Raw genomic sequence first — 21,000 nt, forward strand, 5'->3', positions numbered from 1 at the left:
GTAGGCGCTTGCCTGGCAAGCGCCAGGGCCTGAGTTCAATCCTTGGTTCTGCAAAAAAAAAAAAAAAATTTGGTACAGGGTCTCACTATGCAGTTCACACTCGCAGTGACCCTCCTACCTCAGCCTCCCCAGCGCTGGGATTACAGGTGTGTGCCACCACGCTGGGTTTCGGTGGCCAGCAGCATGGCTTGTGGTTCTAGGGATCGAACTCTGGTCCTTGAGCTTGCCAAAGCTGTCTCACCAGCTCCAAATTTGCTTTTTATCAAAAGGACACCAGACATACTGAAGTAGAGGTCTGCCCTCCTCCAGAATGACCTCATTCAACCAAAGACAGCTGCAAGGACTCACTTTATTTCCAAATAAGGTCATATCTCAAGGTACTAGGGATAGGAAATCAATGTATGAGTTTGGGCAGCGTGATGGTGGCGCAAGTCAACCCCAAACAACATCTCGCAGCGTCTCACTTCCAGTGGTACGTGTGCTACTCACGATGCCAACCCATCTGTGTCTTTGCTCTCTTGCATCCTGGGCACCTCATGCAGAGCCGGGGCCCTGGCTGGCATCTATCAACTATTTGAGAGAATAAACATTTACACTCAAAGTCAGCATTCCTCATAAAACAAAAGGGAAGAAAAAACTGACTTTGCCTTGGCAATCACTTCTAACTGCTCACCATCAACATTCTGAGGTCTCTAACAATGTCCTCACCCACTCCCTGTCTTCTGTCACCCACTCCTGCCAACCCTTTCTTTCTGAAGTCTCCTTATTTTCCCTCAATTTGGAGGTAACGCTCCTAACCCCTCTCCCAACTCTGATCTGTTCCTCATGGCAATCCGGCCTGCCCAACACCTCAGCAGCCTTTGAAAAGCCAAGCGCATTCCAGCGGCTCCCACGGGGTGTGAACATTGTTCTCCAGGAGGGTGGGAAGGAGACAGGGCCAAAGGTGGGGCTGTGGACCTCACCAGAGTGCCTGCCCCATCTCCACAAAGCACCTCATTGTTCGCCTATCTTGGACAGTGATTCTCCAACTAATTCTTCACCTGAAGAGTTTGGTTGCTCAGGCCTGGAACAGGTCTGCTCGCCATGTTGTTTGCCTTCCAGTCAGCAGAGCTGGAAGCAAAACCCTGAGTCAACATAAATACTCCTGCCTCAAGTTGTCCCTATCAGGCGTACCTCCCTGGGCCAGGTCCTCAGTCTCGATAGTGGCCAGTTCTCTGCCACTCCCTCTTCTGTTTGCATCCAACCCCTGGCTGGCTGGGTGTGACCAGACAAGGAGAGCTTCAGCTCTCAGCCCCACCCTGTGGTCAGCTGTCCTGGCTGTGTGTGTGTGTGTGTGTGTGTGTGTGTGTACGCGCACACGTGCATGAATGTACTGGGAGGGCAAGAGGTGGAGAGGGGACACAGTGGGAAGGGAGGCAAGGCCACGCATCCCCTCCTCATCTATCTTTATTTACCCTTCCTGCCAGCCAACCTGGGGAAACAGAGTCTGCCACAGCGTCCTGGAGAAGGCCCCGGGGCACAGGCCTAGCCCATCCACCCTGGTGGCCAGTGGAAAGCCATGGGTCTGGCCCCAGGGTGAAGTCAGAATCTTCCAGCAGTGAGACCTTTGATGATTATGTGGAAGGTAACATCGGTTCTGGCCCACCCTGAGCCACAGCATCCACCTGGTCCCTGGAGGTCTTATACAATAATGGGGGAAGGCAATCATTGAGCTACAACCACACCCTTTTTATTTACATTTTCAAGGTTTTGTTTTTTGTTTTTTTTTTTTTTCTTGCGGAGCCAGGGTTTGAGCTCAGGCCCTCGTGCTTGCCAAGCAAGCACTTATTCAACTGAGCTATCTCCCCAGCCCCTTCATTTTCAAGTTTATTGGGGAAAAAAAAGCCAAGAAGAGTTTGGTTTCCATGGAAGAGTGAAAGTTGTAGGTGAGGTCAGACACTGTCAGCCTGGGGCCCCCGCAAGACCCTGCCACTCTTCCCCAAGCATTCACTCTGCTCTGCTCCAAAGCAGGCCCCCACACAGGCCTCCAGCAGCACACACTCTCCCTGTACCACCAGGAGGTGGGAGATCAGGGCAGGCAAACTGGTTGGGCAAGTGGGCGTGACCTGTCAGTCACAGAGACCAGGAGCCAAGAGGCGGGGCCTGCAGCTGGAGCCAATCAGAAGATTTTATATTTATTTATTTATTTATTTATTTATTTATTTATTTTGCGGGACCAGGGACTGAAGTGCTTCCCTTGCACTTGCCAGGGAAGTGCTTATTCTATGGAGCCATCTCCGCAGGCCCGCAATGAGAAGATGTTATCTTTAGGCAATGAGAAGATGTTATCTTTAGTTCTTCTCTGGTTTTTGATAGGATGGCCTAGGCCTGAGGGCATCCTGAGGAGAGGGCAAGTCAGAACACAGCCCTATTAAGGGCTTGGCCACTGTGCTCCTTCCTTCCCGTGGTCACTCTCACCCTGAAGACAGCCCTTCTTCTGAAAATATGAATTGGCACACTCACGTGACAGAACACTTTTTTTTTTTTTTCCTGCCTTTGATCAATGTCAAACCTCATGACTTGTTGTGTCCAATACTTTGTTCAGGTCACAAAGAACCCAAGACAGAATTTCTGTGCGTCCCCGGCAGCTCAGACACTGGTAACAATGCATCTAGACCCCATTTTCTATCTAAACAGCCCCTATCTTGTGTTCTCAGCTCTTACATTCCATCTGTCTCTCAAGGTGCAGGTCAAATTCCAGATCCCTGGGTCTCCCCACCCTACCACCTCTTTGGCGCCTCTGAATTCTTCTGAGGTTTCCCACCAATACAGCTTGTTTTGAAATTAATCATACTTGTATTACAGACAGCTAAATTAGATAGACAGACAGGGCTGGGCCCTGGGGGGAGTCAGTGCAGAAGATAACAATGAGACCAGGGCTGTGGCTGGTGCCCATCTGAAGACTGAAGTCACAATGGCTTCAATTTGCATGTGTCCCTAATGGATGAATGGACATACTGGTATCACCCTTTAGACATTTCCCATTATCTCACTAGGGGTGGGCTGTCCTCTCTCAAACACTAAAACCAAGACTGCTAGGACTTTAGTTTATCAACTAACGTTAATAATATCACTCACTTATCCGCGCTACCATTAGATCAATATTACTTAAGGGACATAATCTCATTGGTTGATCATAATTTGGACCCACATGGTAGACTTGCTGGCAACCCAAATGGGACCCCTCCTATCTCTCAGGAGCTATTCTCATTGCCCACTCCTTTCCTCCAATAAATGTTCATACTCTTAACTTCAATTGCACTTCATGTTGTAGGCAGCTGAGTTAGGTAGAATTTTAGGCAGTCAGATAGGGCTGGGCCCTCAAGGAGACAGTGTAAAAAACAAGACTGCCTAGCAACTGTGGGAGAGACAGACACTCCCTCTGTGGGCCAGACCGCAAGACAAAAGAGTAAACAAATGCATTCAAGTACTTCCTGGAGGAGGGGCATCAGGGATTGATAGTCTAAATAGGTAGCAGCCTATTTAGACTACTCTGAAATCTTACTGGGTGACCATAGTTTTGCATCACCTCCCAGGCGAACTCCCATGTTTTCCACCTTAGACCCACCTCACCTCATGGTTTTGCTCTATAAAATATCCCTAGAATAGGCAGGTTCCCTGGCAACCCACTCAGGTCTCCTTCTGTCCCTCTCTTGGACAGAAGCGTTCTTTCCCTCAATGAATATATTCTGCTCTTATCCTCCGTTGCTTCTAAAATTCTTTAGTGAGAACAGGAACTTGTCCCATCTATCTTTCAGGTGGGAGTTTCATTTCCCTGTATCACTTAGAATTCATGCTTTGACTTCTTTGGACACCAGCTCCCTGTATTTGGCATCTAGCACCTCCCCATCCCTGGGAGGTATTTCCTTACTCTGACCCTATCTCTCATTCACTTTCTACAGGAGTGCCCATGTCTTACTTATCCTGAAAACAGGAAGCCCACATGGGCAGAGACCAAGGGTGATTCTCCCAGAACTAGGTCAAGTTCACCACACAGAAGCTGGTTGTCACCATTCTAGTAAGTGATTTTGAAAGACAGCCGGAATGCTACCAGCATCTCCTGAACAGAATTATACAAACACTAAGGATGTGTAAAAGCAAACAGAAAACTCCAAGTCGTGAGGAAATCCCTTACAAAGGAACAAGCCTATAGGGTAACAATGTTTTCCTCCACTATCATCTTCCCAAATAAAAGCTCTAAATCCTTAAAGATGGAAACAAAATTACAAATGTCATCATTGATAGTAAGTAATAGGCTTGGTAATTTGGACAACTCTTTCCTGTGATTTCTTGATTACTTAGGAATAAATAAATAACCAGACTAGTACAGGTATGGTTTTGATAATATAGAATGTATATCAGGGTATAGTGAAGAAATTCTGCTTAAAACATGGCTACAGTTTCAGACGCATGCAGCCACGGATACATCTTAAGAACAGATGCAAAGGTGTTTATCATTATCTTTGTGCTACAGTTTCTAATTTTACATATGAAAACCCAAGGCATCATTCAGCATAAAGTACATTATTTGCATGATGTATTTGCATTTGTAAAACACCCACATTTACTTTTACTGCTTAATGGGCCCCCTTTAAATGGGCCACTCTATATAAATGGAGTACACTGGTTCCCAACTCAATGGTGCTGATAAGAAAACTACTCCTTTTAGATGCAAATGAGCCTACTAATCACAATTAAAATGGCGGAGCTGCGGAAAGCAGAGCAGCTGTGCCGGAGCTCCCCGCCTAGGGCCAGCTTGGTTCGAGCTTCCTCTGCGAAGGAGCCTGGGCTTTCCCCAAGACGTTTATTTGCCCAGGGGCAGAGGCAACTTTTCCAAAGGGGCCAGAAGACAGGAGAAACAGCTCTGTGAGAACCAAGAGTGTAAGTACGGAGGAGGCTCTCTACGGTGTTAATTCACTAGAGTGTAATCCGTAAATCATCGAGGGCAGGTGAGGGAGGGCAACATAAGGGAGGTTAGGAAAGGCTTGGAACAGTAATATGATTAATGCCACCAGACAGCTCTTGAGACGTCCCCTTAAAATGGCACGGCCATGATGGAAGACAATATGGCGGCTCCTCAAAAAACTGAACAGGAATACCCTATGAACCACTAGTTCTACTTTTGGACATACACTCAAAAGAAATGAAAGCAAGACTCTAAGAAATCTTTGCATATTCTGCTCACAAGAGCCAGAGGTGGAAGCAAACCAAAAAATGCTCACTGATGGGTGAAGAGATTATCAAAAGGCAGTATACACAAATAAGTCTTCAGCCTTAAAAGAGGAAAGAGACCCTGACATTCTAGAACGGACAGTATGGTAAGTGCAATGAGCCAGTCACAAAAAGACAAATACTTTATGATCTCACTTATCTGAGGTGCTGAGAGTTGTCCAATTCACAGAAAGTAGAATGATGGTTTCTGCTGGCTGGGTGGAGCAGGGAGAGGCAAGTGGTTGTTTAATGGGTATAGATTTTCAGGTATGCAGGTTGAGAAAATTCTGGGGATGGAAACAAAGCCCCTCTTCCTCTTGGCACTGGGTTTGCTGATGTCTTGACAAGAGTGCAAAAGGCTCCAATTCAATAATAGGTGGGTTGCTGGAGTGGCACACAGTGGCAGTGTCACACAGCCTTTCTCCACTCTTGGAAGAGGGCACTTTGGCCAGGTGCGGTAGCGCACACCTGTAATCACAGTACCTGCGGAGGCCTAGACAGGAAGCTCACCTTGAGTCTGAGGTCAGCCCGGACTGCATAAGTAGGCCTTGTGGGGAAATAAGGAAAAGACTGAGAGATCGGGACTTCTGGCCAGGCTAGATGGTGCAGACGTGTCAACTCCAGCGCTCTGGAGGGCTGAGGCAGGAGTGAGGGGACAGAGGTATGACCTGCTGATTCCAAGCCCCAGGATACATGCACAGAACAGATTCCAATGCCTGCACATGGACTCTTCCAAGAATGCCAGGGGGTTTACTCCAGCAGGAGGACCCAGGCCTGCAGTCAGCCTGAGCAGCAGAGGACACAGAAAGGGTGGTCCACAATGGGTCGTCACCTCTGTGTTGCCTCCTGCCTGGGCCTACTCTCAGGCTGTGGGGCAGGCAGGTGCACTTGCTCTCGTACTTCTCTTTGACCCGCACTCCCTCTGCAGAGCCTGTTTCTTTTCCTACCTTTAATAAGTTTTAAAATAAAACTTGGTCACTGCTGGCACTTGTCTTGACCAATTCTTTGCTTAGGATAGACAGGACTTAAAAATGACCTCCAGAGACTTCATACCCCAAACCTTGGTCATGGGAAGATCATACATTTAAGACTAGCCCAGCAATTTAAACAAGATACCACCTCAAAATAAAAATTACAAAGAAGGGCTTGGGGCATAGCTCAGCAAGAAGGTCCTGAGTTCAATTTTTAGTATCATTAAAATAAATTTTAAAAAAAAGAGCAACTGTGTGTTGAGTGAAAAGATCATTGTTCCTTGAATTTAATGGCAGGTTTTAAAATTCCTGGACTGTTTCCGTTCCTCAGAAACAGGAAAAGCTGACCTCAATTGTATCTTCCCTTGATGACAATGCTGGTCTGAGGTAGCGACAACTGCACACTGCCCATAACAGATAACAGATAATGCTCACCCTCTCATTATGCCCTTGAACTAATACAACTTTTAGAGACAGTATCTCAATAATAGACAAAATCACCACTACCTACTCATTTTTCAGGCTTTTAGAGATCAAGAGCTATAAATATTTAATCCATGTTTATGACAGGCTGAATCCTATTACTTCCTAAGATGCTGAAAATGAGTCACAGACAATAAAATAACCTATTTGTGGGAAAATTGAGATTTATCTTAATTATTCATTTTCTCCCTTTGAAAACCTGTCCTGTCCCACACCCCACCACAAAGATGCGAGACAAAATGCTGATTTTAAAAAGTGCACGACAGCAGACCTCTGTCTGAATGTTCAATCCACAGGACCCAACCCAGGCACCCAACCCTGAAGCTGTAAGACCCAGGCAAAAGTTTATTTTTCATGGAACTTTTTTTCCCATGGTGTGTTTATGATTGGATTTGAACTGTTGCCAGAATGATGGGTCCCAGGGAAGTTCTTTCCCTTTCTTGGTGTCAAGAACAAAGAACTGGATAAGACAAACAGAAAAGGTAGTGGAAAAGCACCCTTACCCAAAGCAGGAAATAAGTATTCTGCTGAATGAGGGTGTGCCCGCGAACACACTCATGGGAATCCCTAGGATAAAGGAAAGGGGCCCTTGCTACCTTGACCATCTAGACTGTCTTCCTCATGCAAAAGGGGCTGTGGGACATTTGTCCTACCAGAAACTCAGCTGACCTGGCACCAGATTTAAACCTTCCTAGGAAGACTCCTTTGGTCTCCCGTCAGATGTAAATGAGGAGTTAAAGCTAGCACTTTTCTGACGGGTTCTGTGCTCAGCTCAGAAACTGCAGTCATCCGGTTTCTGTGTTCTGCACATGTATGTGCCCTGGGTCCCCATGAGCTTGACAGAAGACACTCACTTTTTTTTTTTTTTTGACACGTTTTGCCCCACCCTTCCTCTTCTACCTCAAAAGTAGCAAAAAGAATTTTAAAAGTTCCAAAAAGTAATCTTGTCTGTCTGCCTAAGTAACAACTGTGACTGGCATCAGCACCCGAGATACCCTGACTGGATACTTCTGACTGAGCGCGAGAGTCGTCTCTCCCCTAGAGACTCCATCTCCTTCCTTGCTGGGTAATCGCTGGCACCTCCACCACAGTTGTTGCCTGCCTCTGTCTCTCTCCTGTTCTCAAACTGCCCCAGCCCATCACCTCTATCCCACCTCACAGTGTAGCTCATGAAAGCAGACAGACACCAAGAAGGCTGGGAAGCCCAGGGCCTTGGTCCTGCTCCCGCCTCCCCTGGGATGAAGCTGGATCAAACTGCTGACTCCATGCACCTAGTACCTAACCCCATGGGATGCTTTTTCATTTTTGTATTTTTGGGGCAGGGTCTCGCTATGCAGTTCAGATTGACCTTGCACTCATTTTGTAGCCCAGGCTGGTCTTGAACTCACAATGATCCTTCTGCCTCAGCCTCCCAAGTGCTGGGATTACAGGCGTGTGTCACTGTGCCAGGCTTCACTCAATGCTTCTGCAAGGCCTAGAGGAACAGCACGCCCCTCACAAGGTAAAACGAAGCAAAGAATGCTGCGAACTTCCATGACGGCATTAAGTTCAAAGAGAACATAGCTTTGGAGAAGTAATGTTACCTTTGAACATATTTATACAGATATGGAGGGTGTGGGTTGGGCTTTACAGGATGTATTAGGATATGGAGACTTTTCACATTTCTTGAGTATAATGAGTAAATATACTCATGTATAGGTCTTCTTTTTCTTTTTTTTTTTTTTTTTTCTTTTTTTTCTTTTTTTTGCAGAACCAGGGATCGAACTCGAGCCCCTGCGCTTGCCGGGGAAGTGCTTATTCCACTGAGTCATCTCCCCAGCCCAGTCTTCTTATTCTTTTACTTTGTTTTCTTCTACTTTATTTTTGGTTGTTGACTGTATTCTTTAATTGACATTGTCATTTGGTACACTGTGATACTTTAATATAGGTATACAATGTGTAATAATTATATCACAGTAATTAGCATATCCATAACCTCCCAGTTCTCACTTCTTTGTGATAAAAACATTCAAAATCTTCCCTACTGCTTACTTTGAAATAAGTAATTATCAATCACAGTCACTCTATGGGGCTACAGAACATCAGAAGTTATTCCTGCGGGCCCGTGAGATAGCTCAGCGGACTAAGTGCCTGCTTAGGCAAGCACAGGGACCAACCAGGGTTCGATCCCTGCCACCACATGCTGTTCTGGCCCTTCCCCATAAGTGTGCTGAGCCATCCACTGAGACCAGGCATGGTGGCGCATGCCTGTAATCCCAGCACTAGGGAGGTTGAAAACAGGAGGCTGACTATGAGTCCGAGCTGTGTAATGAAACCATGTACCAAATACATTTTAAAAAAGAAGTTATTCCTCCATATAGCTATTCCTTGTTCCCTGCTTTGAATTTTGATGGCATATAAGAAGGACCATATAAGGCCAGCCTGATGGCTCGGTGGGCTAAGGCGCCTGCTTAGGCAGAGCGAGGCAGCTGGGGTTCTATCCCCAGGGTGCTGTGCAGGTCCCACCCCCAGGGGTGCCCTGAGATGGCCATTGAGACTTGGTGTGGTGACGGGGCATGCCTGCACTCCTAGCACTTGGGATGCTAAAAGCAGGAGAATCACTATGAGTCTGACCTGTGTAGTAAGACCCTACACAACCTGTACCAAAAAAAAAAAAAAAAAAAAAAAAGGACCCTGTAAGTGAAGGTTTCAACATATTCAGGAAACCTTAGCTTCTTGAAACCTTTGGGGAATCCTGATCGGCACACACACATGCTGTCCCCTGTGCAGGATCGGTGCACTTATCTCCAGGTGTTCGCTGTGCACACCGAGGATGCAGCACACATTCAGGGTTCACACTGACACTATGTGGCCTGAGAGCTTCTAGGCCTTCTAGAGGCTGTGACTCACCCTCCAAACCCGCTTGCAGAGCCCAGCACCAGAGCAGGTCTAAAAAGGGATCCACAGTGTGCTACTCTGTATCTTCCACTGTCCCTTCTCTGCCTACCTCTTCATTCTTCAAAGGAATCACTATCACCTGCTTCAGGACTGCTGCCTCTGGCAGTTGATTTGAGTATATTGACTTGAATAAATTACCTCCAACTAAACTGGCTCAGGATAGTTCTGGGTGTGGAAAGCCCCATCCCAGGAAGGGCTATCACCACACTGCTGCACAAGGACAACAAAGAAGGAAGGACTGCTTCTGTCTTCTTCGGAGGTGCTCTATCATCTCCTGTCTTCCAGCACAGACTCTTCAGCCTTCCAGCGCAGACCTTCTGGCCTCCTGATACAGACTCACAGGGGACAGTGCATGAAGCTCTAGGTCTCTGACTTGGATTCCCAGGGCACGACGGGACCCTTTGCACAGAGGACACTCTTCCACACCTCACTCTGTGTGTGGCCTTCACAAGCCAATCTGTAATTTTTTTTTTTTTTAATGTATTTGGTTGTTACAGCATCTCACTACATAGCTCAGACTCACAGTAATCCTCCTGCTTTCAGCCTCCCCAGCACTGGGATTATAGGCCTAGGCCTGGACTCTGTGACTGGCTCAGCCTGCCCTGAGGGCGGGGCTGGCGCAGCATGTGGTACTGGGGATAGAAGCGCAGTCCCTGTACTTGCATGTGGTGCCTGGACTGCAGTCCCTGCACTTGCCTAAGCTTGCCTAAGAAGGTACTTTAATCCGCTGAGCTATCTCTCCAGTCCCCAATCTGTAAATGTTTATACATGTATATCTTGTATTATATCTGCTTTCCTAGTAAATACTGAATGATACACTATCTTACTAAGCTCTTCCAGGGAAGAAACTTGATGTTCAGAGCATCTTTTACCTGCTTTAAACTGGTACCATTTCATGGAGGCAGACACATGAATTTTTGCAAGCCACGGATCACTTTAATTTTTGTATAATCCAGTCAACTGTATGCTAAAAACCATCCCTGGCTTCCTGTGGCTTATACTGTTACCAAGTTCTTTCGTTCTAAACCACCACACCGAATGCTCCTGTTTCATTTTCTGCCATCCCTAATCTTGGTTTTCTTGTGCATTTGTTTTGATTTAGATTTTTTGCTCTGCCAAAACCAAGTTGCCCGTGGTCCCTGGAGCCACTGGACTCTCTCTCACCTTCGTCCTCATGCACTCAGTGCTTAGAAATTCCCTTGCCTCCCTGCCCGCTTTGCAAGCCCCTAGGTATTCTGAAAGTCCTGCTCCTCCCTTCGTCTTCCCCACTCCATGCCCAGAGCACATTCTGTCTCTATGTGGACCACGCGGCATTATTTATGAATCTACACTATGCACCTTCCAAGAATGACTGTCCAATTAAAGGCCTCAGTGGCTGGTGTACAGCAGGTGTCCAACAAGCAGTGCCTGAAAAGAAGCAAGCTCTATAAAGTATTGAAAGCTGCCACCACAATCCTCATTTTGCAGCTAAGTATGCCTAGAAAGTCAGGTTGGTAGAAGGTCACGCGGCTTATGCACAATACTCTTGTAAGCACGCTGTCCATTTCCTGCTGCCTTTTGACTTTTGTTATCTACACAAAATAAAAAACATGGAGGAAATGATAGAAACACTGTAGTATTTTGGTGGCTATTTTGCGCAGCTATACACTGCCTTGCTTTCAGAATGGACACTCAAGAGTCCAAAGAATCACTCAGATCAATACATCCAGTTTAACTCAGAATCCAGGCAGCCAAGCACTAAGTTAACTGGTGGCTCTGCAAAGATGCTGGGGGCCCGAACAAGGGACACGATGCCTGCGTAACTCTGAAGAACAGGACTGCATGCCCCTCTGTCTCCCACATAAATGGACTCAAGAGCTGCAGCCATGCATAAATGATCCTTTCTTTCCACTGTTTATAGTTGAATGTAGCCAGTTTCAGCTTCTTGCCGATGATCACTCTGCTAAAAATAGCTCTGATGCTGTCACACGCAAACTTGAGCAGAACCTGAAAGCGGATCCCCTTTTAGTTCTGAGCTGGTTCCACTTTAAAAGACCAGCAGCTGTTAACATACCGGCATGTTTACATGATGCTGAAGTAGTTCCACGGTGGCTTGTGGCGAAAAATGCCCCTGGAAAGGACCGAGCAGCGATGGCAGCCACTGCTGCCCATAGGTGCATCTGCTGAGCTGGCCCCGAGGGAAGCAGAGGAAACAGAAACATCCAGCTTTAGGAGAAAACCGCAGCAACAGCTGCAGTAAAGTTGTGGGCAACATGGTACCTCACATTTGAGGCCCGAGCGAAAGAGATGGCGAAGAAGGCCTCACACAGAAGAGGGCTTACGCCTGGGAAGGACATCCTGCTGACAACTTGTAAGAGCTGTTCTTAGAAATCAAGGAAACAAAGAATGAAATCTGTTCAATACCTTGGCCGTTCTTTTGAGGCTTTATACTGGTTCAATGGACAACTGGACCATTCTAGCTATCTTCACAAAGCTGGCCCCGAATTGAGGACGAAACAAAAAGTAGAGACTCAGAAGTCAGACCAAACCACATTTTCAACGCTGCTCTTCCCTTCTGACCTTCTACAAGAGGTGGAAAAGTTGGGGGCCGAGTGAGGAAACACACACTGTGTGCCTGACTTTGTCCAGAACCCAACAGTAGCGTCCTTTAGAAACAAGCAAAAGAGACAGCAAGCTGACCACAGGCTGGGGACGAGTCCGGGATCCAACGTGGTCACTTTAAATAAAAAGTATGTACCACCCAAGGAAGTGTTGTTTTGCCTTCTTCAACATCTCTGTGTCCAAAGGATGACTCATCTGGGACTGCTGATGAAGTAAGAATTTGTTCTAAGAAGTTTCTCCTAGAAAACTCGAGCTATATCTGACTGAGCTGGAGAGGGAGGGGACAAGGGCCCGGCCTCGAGCAGGACTCTCCCACTGGCTGGCTGCCGTGACTTTTACTCAGAGCCGCCAGGAGACTGGGGTTGGTCAGGGTCAGGGGATGGCTCCTGCTTAGGAACAGAGCTCCCACTGGACACGTCTAGGCTCTAGGTTCACGACCGTGCCACAACCCGTCATTTAATGAAAACCTCAGACTCTCTGTAAGAGACTGTAAGAAAACAGCACCTTTATTCCGTCATAGGCGCTTTAGTGCTGCTAGGTGATACCAACACAGCTCGAGGACAGGAGCGCGTAGGTTTTCTCTCAGCATGCTATAAATTTCAGCAGCACATGCAAGTTATATTAATGTAGGAATTTATTGCCTAAGTTACAGATATCTGAACCACAGCACAGACTTTATATACTGCTGTATCTTTAACACTCATTTTTTGTTAACAAGACAAAAGAATTTACAGTTACTGCCAACAGCTTGCTGGCAGCTACCACCAGGATGAGCGGTTGCCTGGCAACAGTCAAGCATCCCTCCTCCCAAATCAGGAAGAGCTACTGACAAATCTATATTAATTACAAAATGGGACAAATATTTAAAAGCGTTACGTTTATGGAGGATTGTGTGGGGAGCATTCTGATAAGAATAATTCCTATTAAACAGACCTTAACTAAATACATTGTATATCTATCTGACTTTGATTCATGGTCACTGGTTATATAGTACTATTCAGGAAACCCAGATGTTTCTACAACTTTTAAAGAATGTCCTTAAATATTACCTTAAACAAAGTCATGTGTTTGAATTTTGGAGAAGCGTGTCTTTTGCCTTCTCCTCTAAGAATGAGGATGCCAAGAAGCACATGAATACCTAAGCTTTTTAAAATACATAGTCACCGCCAGGTATCTGCTGGGAGAGTGTTTCTAGAACAGGTCAAGAACACCTACGTCCAGGGATGTTGAGGTCCCTTAGGTGAAATGCCATGGTATTTGCACAAGGCAAACACACACCTTCTTGTGTATTTCCACCACCTCTAGATTACTGATAATGCTCCATACAAGGTAAATGCTATGTAAATAATTTCATATACGGGCAAGAAAAAGAAGCCTGCACGTGTTCAGTGCAGATGTGATTTATACTTTCCCAAATGACTTTTGACCTGTGGAGGGTTGAATATGAAGAGGCAGAATCCGTGGGTACACAGGGCTGACTCCACACCACTGAACAAATGATGAGGACGCTCGCTGTTTTCACAACCGTGCAACACTGGGTGTGAAACTCTTACTTACATGCTTACTCTCAAGGTTTCTGCCTTTACCTGCATTTTCCATTCCCGCTTCTTTGAGACTCACTCAGAATTCTCTGTGGGGAAAATGAGCGCATAGCTCTTGCAGAGCCCGGCAGCTCGGGTGCAGGCCAGCAGAGCCACAGGTTCCTGCCACGACCTGCACACACAGGGCTCTGCACACAGGTGTGCGCTTCAGGTTGTCTATGTAAATTTATACTGTTTTTAAAACTGGAATAATTTTGATTACAAAAACTAAACATGTGTTCCCAGGACTGGGGGGAGAAAAGACAAACAAACTGGCGTACTGTTTATTGGGCTGAGAAAAACATGGACTCAATTATATTTTGTGTGTAAATAAGCCCACCCACCAGGTCACACGGGATGGCCCTGAACTATCAGAAAAGTGCTGACTCAGATGAAAATTTGCACTTGCTCACACTGAAGTCTAAAGCCACCACAACCTGCTCTGCTCTTGCTGTCGGGGGTGAGGGGGCTGTCCTCTCCTGTCTCAGGCTCGAGCTCTGTCTGTCTGTCTCCCAGTACTGAGCATTAAATTCAGGGCCTTCACATTGATCTACATCCTTATGCTAACCCCCTCCAACTTTTTGTTTGAGACGGGTATCATTAACTTACTAAGTTGTCCAGGCTAGGTTCACAGTTAAGCTGTCGTGTTAGCCTTTTGGCTGTCTAGGCTTGCAATCCTCCTGCCTCAGCCTCTCAGAATTCTGGGATTGCACGCATGTGACACCTAGTTGTCCCTTCAATTCTCTATTTACCAACCTAACTGGCAGCTTGTACTCTACTTATTCTCTGGAGAAGCATTTTTTCTTTTTTTTTATTGGGGGGGGACGAAACCAGGGACTGAACTCAGACCCCTGCACTTGCTACGGAAGCGCTTATTCTACTGAGCCATCTCCCCGGCCTCTGCATCTTTTAACAGTTTTTTAAATCTTATTTATATATTTATTTGGTACAGGGTCTGACTACGTAGCTCAGGTTCACAGTGATACTCCTGTGTCAGCCTCCCCAGGCACTGGGATTATAGGTGTGAGCCACTACACCCGGTTTTAGTGGCTGGCCTGGCATGCCCAGGCTTCCATGACCCACACAGAATGCAGTAGTGGGTATCCAGCTCGGGTCCCTGCGCTTCCCAGGCAGCGTCCATCAAGCTTACCTGGAAGGGGCATGCTCAGCCACTCGAACCTGGGTAAGCCCCGCTCTCTAAAGCAGGTCCTTACCAGAGCCTGACTCTATGAACTCTTCCACATGTAAAAATGAAACCACAGTAAGTCGCACCTCCCAGGGTGAGTACAGGGCGTGCCATGGCCCTGGCAGCACGCACCCATTCCTTCCTCTTCGGTGAAGGCTTCTTCAGTCCCCCTGGGCTCCAGGACTTCCCACTGCATAGGGAGCATACTACCAGGCACAAGCCAAAGCGTTCATTGTCTTCTGCTGCACTTCACATCTAGAGTGATCTCAGGTCACAGGCAGTCGGACCAAACTCCCGAAGCTCCTAGGGCAGAGGACTCTCCCTTTCTACTGAACCTGCGAGGACTCACACAGGAATGGGCAGCCATCTTGCACCATGAGCCAAAGCCTGCGTAAGAATATAGTGTCCATCCGCAGCAGACACGATGAACCATGGCCTCTGAGGACTTTCAAGCAGGAGGGCAGGAGCTTCCTGATGTTGGATGTCTCCTCGGACTTGCCAGTAAAATAGAACAAACAGGTTTCCCTCTGTATGTGAGCCACGCATTGCCAGATTTTCTCAATTGCAAAGGCAATCAGTAACCGATCCACTGATAACTCAAATGGTTATCTTTTCCACTTCCTTTCAGGAAAGAAACTGCCATGCTAGTGGGAGTATTAGAGATGGGACGAAGAGAAACATACTGCCCTCACTGACACAACACACACCATTATTAAGTGTTCATAAAATGTTTACATCTTCTTATTTGGGACTAGATTTCCTATAAATGTCCTACACCTGAAAAGCCTTTAGAAAGCCTTGAGTTGGCAGAGAAATCCTACAACTTCATACCTTTGGAAAACTTTGTAATATGAGAAACTACTTTGGCAGTAACAATACACAATGTACTAACCATTGTTACTCTTCTAAAATCTTGTTTTGAGATTTTGTACCATTGTTTTTATTTTTTTTTTCTTTAAAATAAAAATAACTGATGTCAAAAAAAAAAAAAAAAAAAAGAAAAGAAAACTAAAGTGTAGGGCTGGGGCTGTGGTTCCGTGGTATAGTGCCTGACAGGCAGGTTGTGGGCCTTGGGCTTGAGCGCTAGCATTGCAAAAAAGGTGGAGGCGGGGGTGGCAAATATGTGGTGATTAACAATGTGGTCTCTGCTTCAGAGTGGGCAGAGAATTCCATGAAAGGCTAGAAACAGAACGAAGCATTGGTGAAAACCAAGTGTACTTTAAATTCAGCACTTAAATCTTGGAGGAGATTTAGATCCTCTAAACCCTGGTGTAAGAAAACCGTCAAAAAGTGAGCAAAGGCTCTCATCAAACCTGGGCATTAAAAATATATATATACTGCTAGTCAATACACATTAGGAAGGATGTTTGTCTCAGCAATAATAAAGGAAAATAAAGCCCAAAGTCTCCACCAATTAGATCAGCACAAATTTAAGACTAAGTGGACCCAGTGATGGCTAGTTTTACACACACACACACACACACACACACACACAGAGAGTCTGTCTCAATGATCCACCAATTCGGCTTCTTGGAACTAATCTTTATCTTCCAGAGTCAGCCAAGAATGAACTCAGGCTCGAGAATTAGACCAGAATCTGTCTCACCAGCATCCTGCCCCTTCCTTACTAGCTGTGGGATGTCAGGAAACACATCTGCCTTTTGCAAATGGGCCACAAGACCCACGTGCAAAAACTGCATCTGGGGACTCAGCAGAGCAGCCGGCTTAGAGATGGGGTCTCAGACACCCTTAGCACCTGTGCGAGCGTCCCCCACCACGCTCTCTGCACAAGGGCTGCACCTACCCCCAGCTGCCCTGCAGGCTGAGCTAACAGCGTGCACCAGCTCCTTTCATAATGCTGTAAACTGAAAATCCCAAGAGGCCTAGGAGCTCCAAGATAAATTCTAGGTTGTCCTTGTCCCAAGAAAAACAATTCTGCCAGTGGTGATGGTTGGACTTCAGAGCCTCTTTACTTGTCCCCTCCTCTTCTTGCTGCCTACCTTCCTCTCTCTCTCCTGCAAGCACACCCTGAGCAAGTCACTCAGACCAAATTCTTCTAAGGCTCTGCTTATACAGAATCTAGCCTAAGACCCGACATAATCATTTTTATGACTAGCAAGGGTGGGAAAGTCTAACTCTTGCCAAGTGGAATTGTAACCCCAGATACTTAGGAGGCTGAAGCAGAAGGATCACAAGTACAAGTCTAGCCTGAACAACTTAACAAGACCTTCTCTCAAAATAAAAATTTCAAAAGGGCTAAGAAGGTAGCTCAGCTCAGTGGTACAGTGCTTGTCCAGTGCCTAGCCTGTACTCTACCCTATGTTCAATTCACAGTACTGGAAAAAAATTAAAAAGTCTAAATCTAAATCCCAGCCTATATACTGAGGTATGGTTATATTAAGAAATGGAAAATGTGTGGGAAAAGCCACATAAGAAGACATAGCAAGAAGAGAGTCTGGCACATCAATATTGATTGACACGAGAAGATGCACCTGGTATAGAGTGGAATATAAAAGCACATGATAAAGCAGCACATAAACCACATGGTGACACATGCCTGCAGTTCCGCACTTGGGGGCCTGATGCAGGAGGATCACTGAGTTCCAAGCCAGTCTGGGCTATATAGGTTGAGTTCAAGGCCATTCTGAACTGCATAGTGAGACCTTGTCTCAGAAAAAAAAACACACACACACACACACACAAACACACACAAACACAGACAAACAAAGCAGCACAACAGTGTAACCTTGCATATAAACCAAATCTTGTGGGCAAAGTAAAATCTTAAAAGATATTCCAGGGTTGGGCAGATAGCTCAGTGGCTTAAGCACCTGACTGGCATGCACAAGGTCCCACCTTCGATCCCCAGTACTGCAAAAAACAAGATATTCCAACACTTGTGCCATTAGGAGTATTACTTACGGTAGGCAAGAGATGGAAGCAACTCCAGTGTTCCTCAACAGATGAAGGGACAAGCAAAATCATGTACATACAAAGGGTATTTTCATAAAATGGAAGGAAATTCTGATACCTGCTCTACCACGGGTGAACCTTAAGGTCGTAGGCAAACTAGCCCAGCCACAAAAGGGAAAGTACTATGTGCTTCCATTTAAAATATGAGACACTAGGGTGGTGGAGTTCATAGAAAGCATGACGGTGTTGTGAGGGGTTAGAAGGAAGGATACTGGCTTTGCAAAATGAGAGAGTTCTGGAGGCCAACTCCACAACACTGTAAGTACACTTAACCCTACTGAACTGTACATTTAAGAAAATGAGCAAAATAGTAAATTTCATGTTGTGCTATGCTACAATGAAAAATAAAAACAATTTTTAAGGAGGTGTTCTTAAAATGTTAACAACAGGGAATTAGGGGTAGTTTTACAGAGTTCTTTATACTGCCTTATTGTATGGCCATTCTACTTAACTGTATATTAACTTAATGTTCAGAAAATAAAAAGCATTTTAATTCTGGAAAAACAAATATGCTACAAAAAGATAGCCCCTCTATTATCGTAGGCCGGTTAACCTAAACAATTCAGGACTTTGTGTTTAGGGCAGTTAGTGTGTATTTATTTAGAATAATGGATGAATTTAAGTGAGGTCAGTTGTCTTCTCAGCTTCCTTTTATTTTGCTTCTCTGTACCACCAAGAACAACTTAAAAGGCTTCAGCACTCACTGTTCTGTGACCAATTAAAATGTCTAGATTAATTCCATAAAAATTACCAAGCAAAGATCCTTTGTAAAAGTTTAGATTTCCTCAATGTATTCAGCAAGCATCTCTCAACAGCCTGACAGACTCTGGGCAGCACACACGTCTTGGGAACACAGTGGTGACTGGAATGAGCTTGGTTCCTGGCTCACAAGATGTAGTAGACTGTCCCTGTGAAGACTTGATGTTGATGGATGGGTGTGGGCTTCCCACGAGGTCACACGTGAGTGTGCATGGTACCTGAGCCATCTCTTACACTTTCCTGGAGATGCTACCTGCCAACCCCGAGCCTTCACCATTCCCACAGCAGTGAGGGCCTTCTGGCACTCAACGGAGCAATGTCATAATCTCGGGCAGAGAGAACACAAATTTCACTTCTGAACAAACTCACTCATTCCTCTCTACTTGCTGCAGAAGCTGTCTCCCTAATAACAATCCCTCCAGAAAGCTCCTCATCTCATTCAATTAGTTCCTAAATTCATTTGGTGAAAGATCTTGGATACCCATCAGCCTCAGCCCCAACACCTGGCCTACTCAAGCTTTTGGGGGGCGCGCAGCATGCAGAGACCAATGTGCCCTTTAGCGTTGGCTCAGGCTCATCCTAGTATTGCAGGAAGTCAAGTTAGATAGAAATAATTATAGGCAGTCAGACAAGGCTAGGCCCTCGAAGGAGATAACAAAGACAAGATACCTTACAACTGTAAGAGGGGCGGATGCTCCCGCTGTGGGCCAGACCTAAAGATCAAAGATCGAACAAATGCTGACTTCCATAAAGATTAGCATTCAGGATTGATCATCACCCTGAGGAAGCGTGGAAGAATCATTAATCTGACTGCTACTGGCTGGCTACCAGACAAAGTGCTGCTCTATATTCATGCTCACTTGCTATGTGACTCACTTCCCATTTGGTCCTGGACTTAATCAATTTCACCTGAGCAATAGTGCTTATAATCCCATTAGCCTTTGTCCCACCTCCTGTCCAACTAAGCGAGTTCCCATGTTCTCCACCTTAGTCCTGCATGGTTTTGCCCTACAAAAAATAACCTGGAAGAAGACCACTTCCTGGGCAACCCACTTGGGTCCCCCTTCTCTCCTTCTCTCAGACAGAAGCTTTCTTTCCCAATAAATATCCTCTTCTTAACCTATGCTTGTTCCTACAATTCATTCTTCGGTTTTAGAGAACACGAACTCGTCCAGGTACCTTTCAGGTTAGGAGTTTCATTTCCGCTACGTCACTAGGGCCCAGAGACCAGGCAATCATCTTCCTCCTTCCCCTATGCACCCACCCTTCACCCTGTGGTCAAACACCTCTCTCATCTGCAAATCATTCACGTGTGGCCAGGCAGCTGGGACGGAGCAGGGCTTTCCTGACCAGTGGAATACACTGGCAGCCAGTCTCTTGTCTTCTGCTCACCATGCCTTCTTCTGATATTCAGGTGAAAGAACTGCAGAAGCGTGCTTCAGGCCAGGCTTTTGAGCTGATTCTCAGTCCACAGTCAAAAGCATCTGTCCCAGATTTCCCCCTTTGCCCTCCGAAAGAAGAAGGATCTCTCCCTGGAGGAAATTCAGTAGAAATTAGAAGCTGCAGAAGAAAGACGCAAGTCCCATGAAGCTGAAGTCTTGAAGCAGCTTGCTGAGAAACGAGAGCATGAGAAAGAAGGGCTTCAAAACACAAGAGAAGAGAACAACAGCTTCAGTAAAATGGTGGAAGAGAAGCTGACCCACAAGATGGAAGCTAACAAAGAGAACCAAGAGGCACAAATGGCTGCCAAGCTGGAGCGTTTGCGAGAGAAGGATACACACATTGAAGAAGTCCCGAAGCACAAAGAATCCAAAGATCCTGCTGATGAAACTGAAGCTGGCTAATTTCTTCAGAGAACTTACTTTCTCCCCCTTCCTTCCTAAATATCCAAAGACTGGACTGGCCGGCGTCATCTTATTTTTTCCCTCCTGACAAATATTCTAGAAGCTAATGTAGGACTGACTGTATAGGTAGATCCAAACTGTAAGATGTTGTTTCAGGGGCTAAAGGGGAGAAATCGAAACTGTTTTACTCATTTTTTCTAAAGTGTTGGTCTTTCTGATGTCGCTATTTTTCTTGCTGCATCTCTTCTACTTCAGTACACTTGGTGTACCGAGTTAATGGCTAGTGCTGTATTGGCTCGGTGAAAACATGTTCGTGAAAAAGTATGTAGTGGCTTCTTTCAAATTGTTAGATCCTAGCCGAGTTCCAGGAGCCCCCAGACCCAGTCCTAGCCCAGGTCTGGTGAGTGTGCGGAGAG

At 46.0% G+C, this 21,000-nt stretch overlaps 1 protein-coding gene and 1 pseudogene across 6 annotated transcripts in view; one reads left to right on the plus strand and one right to left on the minus strand.

Moving 5' to 3' along the window:
* Foxn3 (forkhead box N3) overlaps positions 1–21,000 on the minus strand; it is a 440,054-nt gene that overhangs the window by 134,250 nt on the left and 284,804 nt on the right. The gene's annotated exons all lie outside the window — the stretch shown is intronic.
* LOC105742732 lies at positions 20,134–20,584 on the plus strand (annotated as a pseudogene).

This window comes from Octodon degus, unplaced genomic scaffold (assembly GCF_000260255.1).
Source record: "Octodon degus isolate 3935 unplaced genomic scaffold, OctDeg1.0 scaffold00070, whole genome shotgun sequence".
In the NCBI taxonomy this organism is placed as follows: domain Eukaryota; kingdom Metazoa; phylum Chordata; class Mammalia; order Rodentia; family Octodontidae; genus Octodon; species Octodon degus.